At 42.3% G+C, this 9,316-nt stretch overlaps 1 protein-coding gene across 7 annotated transcripts in view; it reads left to right on the top strand.

Annotated features, from left to right (window-relative positions):
• Positions 1-578: 578 nt before the first annotated feature.
• LYL1 (LYL1 basic helix-loop-helix family member) overlaps positions 579-9,316 on the top strand; it is a 41,270-nt gene continuing 32,532 nt past the window's right edge. For 5 of the 7 annotated variants that reach the window (XM_061640171.1, XM_061640188.1, XM_061640195.1 and 2 more), the window contains exon 1: positions 579-1,156. The gene's annotated coding sequence lies outside the window, so the exon portion shown is untranslated. Of the gene's footprint in view, positions 1,157-8,963; positions 9,042-9,316 lie in introns of those variants that run through there. The other 2 variants (XM_061640201.1, XM_061640211.1) reach the window with 2 other exon arrangements.

The raw sequence follows: 9,316 nt of genomic DNA, 5'->3' as shown, positions 1-9,316 counted from the left end.
CCTAATATAAATATACTTCCTTTGCAGGAGCTGCCAAAGTTTTGACTGACTGTAGATCTTGATGCCAATGACAGCTTTATTCACCTGATTTTCATGCTATCCAGTGGCTGTAGGAAATGTTGGCTGCTGACCAATTCAGTGTGATGACCAACAGGAGGCAGATGGCACTGTGCCTATAAAGAACTTCAAAAGTAGGTTGGCTGGGGGGGGGGAAGGAACCTCCTTTCTTCCCTCCGCCCTCCCTGTGCAAGGCTCGCTTCTCTCACATCCAAACCATGATATAGCTAATGAAAGTGCTCTGAGCTCTGCTAAGCTACCTCTATTATGTGGGTGCAGTTGAGTCTTTAGTGTTCACTGGTCTGTGTTATTCCAGTGTGTAGACACAGGGTTTCCTCTTGTTTGTTTTCCAAGTCCCCTTGCTTAGGTTGGGTCTGACTTGGGAGTTTCCTTATCAGTCCTGTGCAGGCAGCTCCTGTGCCTCTTATCTCCAAACTGCAGAACATCCCCCGTCCAAAGAGGGCAGGAAATCTCTCTCATGCAGGGGAGGAGAGGGAGGTGGAGGGGGAGTGAGTGGAGAGGGGGCTTGGCCCAGGCTCCTTCTTCCAAGCAGCTCCTTCCAGCAGCCAAATACTGCCTGTCAAAAAAGAGAGGTGGCAGGGGGATTTGGAGGGAACGAGGTGGCAGGAAAAGCTGGAGCGTAATTGATTTGATGTCCCCATCCCAGCAGCTAAGCTCAATAATAATTATATGCAAGCTGCGGTTAAGGGAAGCAGTGGAGGAGAGAGGAAGCAGCCATGAATCATGGCCCCCGAGCATGGTAGCCTGCAGCAGCCATGTGGCCGACTCTGGGGGTAAAGGACCCGAATGATGACGGCCGGTCACATCTTTTCCAGGCTCTAGGATTGGATCCTAACAACTCCTGTATTGCCTTCACATAGACCGCCGTGGCACTGTTTCTACATGCCCCTGCACCACGCCATCCAGACCTCCTTACAGCCAGCAATCAGGTGACACTCCATTTCACTTCAAAATTTCCCAGCTATCGAACGGAATTTTACTGCCCGCCTGCCTGACCTTCAGCAACAGGGAATTAAAAATGGCCATCTTTGACCTTTGGAGAAGGAAAGATGGCTTTGGCCGGGTGAAGTCTTGACAGGTGAGAAAGGGGGCATTGGGGAGTGGCGGGAAAAGGATGGTTGGCAGCATGTTCCTTAGAAAGGAAGCGGGCCGAGTTTTAGTGATTTTTCCAGCAAAGACAACTGTGTATTGGGAGTCTTCCAGATCATGGTTTACACAGAAGGTTGGTGGCTCCCGTTCTTCCAACTTATTGTTGGCCTTAAACTAGGGCTATTTCTTACTCCCATAGTACACAATGCTCCATATTTTTTCTCTTGTGCTGAATACCTTCTATACAGTAATTTATTTGTTGTTTCAGCAGTCCAGAATAAGGGTGTCTAGGAGTGCAATTCTTCTAAGACTATTCTTCCTCAAATTGCCCTTTTTACGTGGAATACTTTTGTTCCTGACAAATTATTAGTATTTTTTCTCACTGCCTGACTAACACTCCTACTGTTAAAACCCAATTTAAGAAAATAATTCAATCTGGAAGGCCTAGAAAATATAACTGCAAAATGGAATTTTCAAAGCTATCCAAAAATACATTTAGAAGCCTAGTAGATTTTGCATTAAAATCCAAATTCATTTCTTTATAGAAATTAGAGTGACATCTCTCAAGCAATGCTAATCTGTCACAGAGTTCTCTCTCATGAGTTGTATATGATAATTGCAGTTAAACAATCACAGCTAATTGATGCGGTTAAAATTTCCACCTCCACTTCCATTTCAGTTTCAAAGTCTCCTGTGATCTCTTTGCTTATCTTGGAAATTATCACTGTTGTTATTTAAACTACTCTGATATCATTTACTTGCTCGACAATTGCATTACGTATGCTGTATTACCCCCATGGTTTCCTATCAGAGTTCAATTTGTAACAAAACTGAGTGATTATGACTTCCATTATGTTTTCTAAGACCAAATTCAACGCAATGGCTCATTAATGTTTTCTATCAGAATGACACCATTTCATCTGTAATTGTGTGTTTTATAGGATATTATAAGAGATGAACTCCCAGATTGTATAATCTAAGTAAAAATATAAAATAGTGTCCATCTTAAAAAATGGTGTGATATATCTGTAATGACACACATTGATTTTTCTATTTTTCTGTTTTTTTCCTGGATATGCTATAACATCAGGATAACTGGTATACACAGTTGTGGACATGCTGATCTCAATGTTTTAAGAATAAGAGTTGCAAAACAGAGAGCGACATTTTCTCCCTTGGACTAACAGTTGTAGTAAGAGCAACTTCAAACATTACATACTTCCTCCATAGCAAACGCTTCCGTGTAGAAAAAAGTGTGAAAATCATGTGTAGATTGTTACATGTGACATTTGCACACATCTGTCTCACTGTGATCACACATTAGGGGAAGCTTTGGCTCCCAGTGCATGCACGTCCTATGCATATGAAATTGTCACAAATTAGAATGTAGACACGTATTTCCAACACTGGAACTACATATTAGTGAAAGCAATTCAAAGAGTCAACAAGCTTTGTCTTTATATAAGGTTATAGTTAGCAAAGAGCTATTCAGAATAGATCAATTGAAATAAACGGAGCTAAGTTAGGCATTTTTTTAACTTCAGTGGGTGTCCTCTGAGTAGGACTAGCACTGAATATTACCCATAGATCCTTTTTTCAGGAAAAATATAATTTATTTTAATTATGTCATACAAATATGATATCTACAATAGATGTTAACATACTATTATAGATGTTTTATAAAATATGCACTTTATTTATTTTTTAATCAGTTTTATAGACGACCCTTCATTACATAATCCCAGGGCAGTGTCTAACTATATGTTCTGTATGTTGGAATTATGGCATGTGATGTACATGATAAATATCAGGGACATAATCCATCAGAGAGTTATATTCCCCTTAAACACACTGATTTTAATTGGCTTTAAACACACTGTGTTTGTTTGCAGCCACTGTATATTTATTTACATTATGTATTGTTTAACAAATGCTGGCAAGAAAATAAAGGCAGGAAGTTAAACTGTTAGTATAACATTCTCAGGATAAAGCCATAATCCAGTGAATCTGAAATATTTGGATTTAAAAGTTTCAATTCCATTGAAAGTAAATGCAACTAATTTGGGGCAAGCTAAAACCTAATTGACTAAAATCAGTCATGGACTGTAGAAGTAGATTTAACAAGTGTATAGTCATTTAAAGCAGATTCTTTCTTTGACTAGTGCCCTGAACGTGGGTGCCTATAAGGCTGCTTTTCAATTTTAGACTACATACCCTTTCTTGTCTCTCTTTCCTCTGCTCTGCAGTCCTCTAGTTTAAGGGGAAATTCTTGAAGACAAAATGAAAACACACCACAAAGTCCCACTGATTTGCAATCACAGAAGTGGCTTTTTAAAAAACAACTATGTTTTAAGATTATACGCATACCTATCCACCCACATTTAAAAGTAGCTCATTGTGTGTGTCTCTGTGTTAAGAATGGCTTTGAAAGGGCCTCAGATGTCACTGACTGGGAAGTCAAACCCTCCTGATGACATTTGCAAAACCATTTCCTCTATTTCTCAAACATTTTTATCGCCTGACACTTGAACAAAGGACCTGCAACAGCCAGTCGGAATGGTCATTGTTGCCATTTAGTTCAGTTACCTGCTTTGCACCATATCATCTCATCTCAGCTGTGATTCTAATCAAGGATTACGCACAGGCAGTAGTGTGGTGGCAAATTCAGACGTGCAGGGTCCCTTCATAATAATCACAGACATACCCACTCTTCAATTATTTATTTATTTATTTATTTGCTGCTGGGTTGAGAATGAAATCCTTGTTAATGCCTTCTCCCATAACAATAGATGTTCCTGGGCATGAATGGGGACAACGTTAGCTACTGAAAAGGTCTTCTCAGTGGCTAACTCACTTCCTTTCACTCTGATTGGCTCCAATAAGCAGGAAAGGACAGGGAAACATGTTAGAAGACTCTTCTTAGTGGCTAACACACACCCCTCTTTCATGCTGGTTTGCCCACTGGATGCTGGAGACATTGGGACTCCAATAAAGTAAAGTAAACAACACCCCCCAAGACCCCAGATGACTACATCCCTGTTTATGGGGGTGGGGGTTTACAGCTGGACTTGAAAAGATAATCAGGTACCGGGAGAGGGCCATGCCTTGTGTAAGAGAATACATTGTGCCCCAAATATGATGGGCTTTTCCTGAGTAGGAATTTACTTTATAACCAGAGCTGTTTCATAATCTATACAAAAAGGATGACAGAAAATGGAATTCTGTTCCCAAGTCAATTATTAATATAAATGAAAGTATATGCAAATTTCCTTATTAGCAGTTGTGCACCATCCTGCTCATATTTGCATATTTTAATTTGCACTCAGCCTTCAGCAGAATTCTGACTGAAAATCAATGTTTATTTATTTATTTAGAGGATGCTGGTGGGATGGCTACAGGGATAGGGATAGTGTTGTCACCAGCAATCCCACGGTGTGCATCTCCATTTGTTGCTATTCCATTGCTTGCTAACCTCACCAGCAGGCGTAGCTTCACAGAATTTTTCTTCCTATGTCATCATAATAAAATCGAAAGGGTCATAGAATAGTAGAGTTGGAAGGGGCCTATAAGGCCATCAAGTCCAACCCCCTCCTCAGTGTAGGAGTCCAAACTGAAGCATACCCCACAGGTGCCTGTCCAGCTGCCTCTTGAATGCTGTTCAGCAGAGCCAGTCCTACCATTTTACAGAATGAGTGGGACACCTCAGGCAGCACATGCTGGGGTGAGGGATGGGGTGTAGGAGCAAAGGCTTAGAGGACAGAGTTCTGTGTGCTGTCATGTGCTCTGCAACTCCCACCCAAGCTATCCTGCTATCTGTTGCCCATTAGTATATCGTGGAAGATCCTGCCCCGTTACTAGTGTTGAAGTAAGATTTAATTGACAGTCTGGGCCGGGGGTGAGGGGGAGGCATCCCATCTTATTCTTCACCTTAGCACCAAAATGTCTTGGACCAGCCCTGATGGTAACATTGAGGGTTCTTCAGAACTGAGTAGAGGACATTCTTTTTCACACCCAATGCATCATGAACAAGTGGAAGATACAGGCGATACCACTCATATGAGGCACCTTAAAGCATAATTATTCAGAAATGTTGAGAGCCCTATCCTCCATTACTATTAGTAGCCACAAGTAGCCAGCACTCTCCTGCAGTAGTGTACTCTCCTGCACCAAATTCAGAAGTGCAGGGTCCCTTCATGATAGTCACAGCCACACCCCTCCCTTTTTTTTGCTGCTGGGTTGAGAACAGAGCTTGGAAAAGTTACTTTTTTAAACTACAACTCCCATCAGCCCCAGCCGGCATGGCCACTGGATTGGGCTGATGGGAGTTGTAGTTCAAAAAAGTAACTTTTCCAAGCTCTGGTTGAGAATGTGATCCTTGTTAATGCCTTCTCCCACAACAACAAACGTCCCTAAGGAGCCAATAAGCACAAAAGAGGAGTGTTAGCTACTGAAAAGAGTCTTCTCCCCTCCTTTCACTCTGATTGGCACCAAGCAGCAGGAAAAGATAAGGAAGCGTGTTATAGGACGCTTCTCAGTGGCTAACACACTCCCCTTTCATGCTGATTGGCTCATAGAATGCTGGAGACGTAAGGACCCTGCTCCCAAAAAAGTAAGGGGTCTAAGACCCTGATGACTACACCACTGCTATCATGTTCAGAGACAGTAGACATCTGGCTACAAAAGAACTGGGGGGGGGAGGTTTGTATGCGGCTGCTTTCACTTTCGTGCTTTGTTCGCCAGTTCCCAGAGACCCCTGGCTGGCTGCTGGTCTGAACTGCTGCCAAGGGCCTCTTATGTTCTTAGTTTATTATTATTATTATTATTATTATTAACTTTAGTTATACCCCGCCGTTTTTCCAAATTGGAACTCACGGCGGCTTCCAGATAAAAAACAGATACAATTAAAACCTACCAAAGTTAAAAGCATATAATACATAAATAAATAAATATAGACAGATATAATTAAAAATGAACTCTAATTTAAAATAGCATTAAACTTTTTCTGATAATTAAAAACTATACTCATAAAATCAGAATAATTAAAAAATAAACAAGCAAGAACAATATAACCTCCTTTTGGGCCTATCCTTAGCCGCCTTCAGAATCAAACACTTGCTGAAATAAGAAAGTTTTTACCAGTCGACAAAAGGACTGCAGGGAAGAGGCCGTTCTTATCTCCTTAGGGAGGGAATTCCAAAGCCTAGGGGCAGCCACCGAGAAGGCCCTATCTCGTATCCTCACTAGTTGTACTTGTGCGGATGAAGGTATTGAAAGAAGGGCCTCTCCTGAGGATCTCAGGGCCCGGGAAGGCACATAGAAGGCAATGCGGTCTGACAAATAGCCTGGACCCAAGCCGTGTAGGGCTTTATAGGTCAGCACCAGCACTTTGAATTGTGTCCGGAAACAAACTGGCAGCCAGTGGAGCTTTTTTAACAGGGGAGTTGTATGGTCCCTGTAATCAGCCCCAGTTAACATTCTGGCTGCAGCACGTTGTACCAGCTGAAGTTTCTGAGCAGTCTTCAGAGGCAGCCCCACGTAGAGCACATTACAGTAATCTAAACGGGATGTGACTAAGGCATGTGTCACCGTGGCCAGATCAGATGGGTCAAGGAATGGTCGCAGTTGCCGCACTAATCTCAAATGTGCAAAAGCCCTCCTGGCCAGTGCAGAAACCTGGGAATCCAAATTTAAAGCTGAGTCCAGGAGGACACCCAAACTGCGAACCTGTGTCTTCAGGGGGAGTATAACCCCATCCAGCACAGGCTGTATCCCTATTCCCTGATCTGCCTTACGACTGACCAGGAGCACCTCTGTCTTGTCTGGATTAAGCCTCAATTTGTTCACCCTCATCCAATCCACCACTGACATCAGACACCGGTTTAAAACTAAGACAGCTTCCTTGGAAGAAGATGGAAAGGAGAAACAGAGTTGGGTGTCATCAGCATACTGGTGGCACTGAACTCCAAACACCCGAACAACCTCTCCCAGCGGTTTCATGTAGATATTAAATAACATAGGGGACAAAACTGAACCCTGAGGGACTCCACAGGCCAACGGCCAAGGAGTCGAACAGGAGTCCCCCAATACCACCTTCTGGGTTCGCCCCTCCAGGAATGATCGGAGCCACTGCAAAACAGTGCCCCCAAGTCCCATCCCAGCTAGGCGGTCTAGGAGGATACCTGTGGAGGTTCATTGTGGAGGTTCTGTGTGGAGGTTCATTGATATGCCACTCCAGGTGGGATCAGGACATTTGTGGGTTTGTTTTGACCAAGTATCTCTCTCAGTCTCTTCTCCTGGAGGAGCAATTCAAGTAATCTTCTGAATTACCCAGACATTCCTGACTGAAATATCAGCTGCACTCAGTATATCATTTGGATATAACTGTAATTATCACACTGAAAGTTATGGTAGTAGATCCATTTCTTTAATTCTGGGTCTATTCCAGTCACTCTGTGTATACCCCATACATTTAAAGCAACCCCCTCCCCAAGAATTCCAGGAACTGTAAAGGGTGCTGGGAATTATAGCTCTGTGAGTCAAAAACTACAGTTCCCAGGATTCTTTAAATGTGCCTTAAATGTGCTTTACATGTTTGGTGTATATGCAGACATATAATGCAATTTCAAGCGCAAATGGGGTACATGCTGAAGCCCCCCCCCCATCATCCATGACTTATCTCAGCAAACTGAAGTCAACCTCTTGAGCTCCTGGCTGGACCCTGATGCTGGAAGTGAGCTCAGTAAGTAGAAACATCTCTGGGGGGAAAGGCTGCCAGAAGACAGGAGAGTTCATTTCCGCTCACTTGTGTGCCCCCTTGGCACTGAACATCAGGTTCTGCCTCACACAGGGCAGACATTGTGTATAGATAAATGGGCTTGCTAACATCATGCATAGTTTGAGCCGGAGATAATCTCTTTGTATTTGGAAATCAAGATAAATGTAGGAGATGGGAGGATGATTAATCCCAGAGACATCTCCCCTTTTCAACGGATTTCCTGAAATATTTATTTTATTATTTATTTAAAATATTTCCATCCCACCCTTCTACCCTGTAATAGGGCACTCAGAGCAGCTTACAAAAAATAAAATCAAACACGTACATAATACAATTGTAAACAATAAAATCACAAAAACATTAAAATACATTTAAAATACATAAAATACAATAGATACATAGCTTGGGGGCCACAGCTGAAAAAGCTCTCTCCTGTGTGCCTGTCAGTCTAACGTCTTTCACTCCAGGCAATATATAGCCCTTTTTTGGATGCTCTCTGGGGCTGGATGAGAGAGACACTTTCTTACCACCTTCAGAAGACCCTCCTGAACTATTGATTACTGAATCATTTTGAACTGGCTACTGTGTTTTTGTGTTTAGAGGTTCAGTTGTAGTTGGGATTCAAAACAATCGAGAGATTTTGGGTGCTTCCAGGTGGTGTTTATTGTGGGATGGGTGCTCTTCACATGTGCAGTTTTTTTGCAGCAGCAGCCACATACTAGCTCAAATGGCCACCCCTCAATTTAATCGAGAAAAACCCATTGTTAAAAAAAACTGTTGCCAATTATCTGTCTGTGACAGCTGAATTACATATTTACAGTATAAAGTCCTTGTATGGAAACGCACTTTCGGCAGGGTTTCAACTGCAGTTCACTGGGGGTGGGAGAGGATCCAGTTCTGATCCAGTTCTGAATTTAGTTCTGAATTCTGATCCAGTTCTGAGTGTAGGTTCAAGTTCAGTTTTTCTCCTGTCATGAGGGCTAGGATCTCATATGGTTTTCTTTTTTCTTCTCTTTGAAAAAGGCTGAGATTTTCAGGAATTAAAATTCTGTTCTGCTGTAAACTGGGAGTGCTCCCACCAGCTGCATTATCATTTGAGGTTAGTGCCCTCAGTTTTTGCACCCATTGCACAAGGATGGGAATTACAAGAAGAGCTTGATTGTCTACTGGAGGTCAATTCTGGCATGCCATTTTGCAGTTCACTTTATTCCCTTTTTGAAGTGTCAGGAGCAAATAAATGCACACAGAAAATATATAGCATATTGCATATGGCTGTCTATATTAATTTCTTGAACAGAGCTGCACCTTCCCTATCACATCCCAGTAGCGATTGATCCAGTTGTGGAAATACGATGCAACTTACCAGTTCCCATA

The sequence above is a fragment of the Rhineura floridana genome, chromosome 1 (assembly GCF_030035675.1).
Source record: "Rhineura floridana isolate rRhiFlo1 chromosome 1, rRhiFlo1.hap2, whole genome shotgun sequence".
Lineage (NCBI taxonomy): Eukaryota > Metazoa > Chordata > Lepidosauria > Squamata > Rhineuridae > Rhineura > Rhineura floridana.
This window is presented reverse-complemented; position numbering and strand designations above follow the sequence as displayed.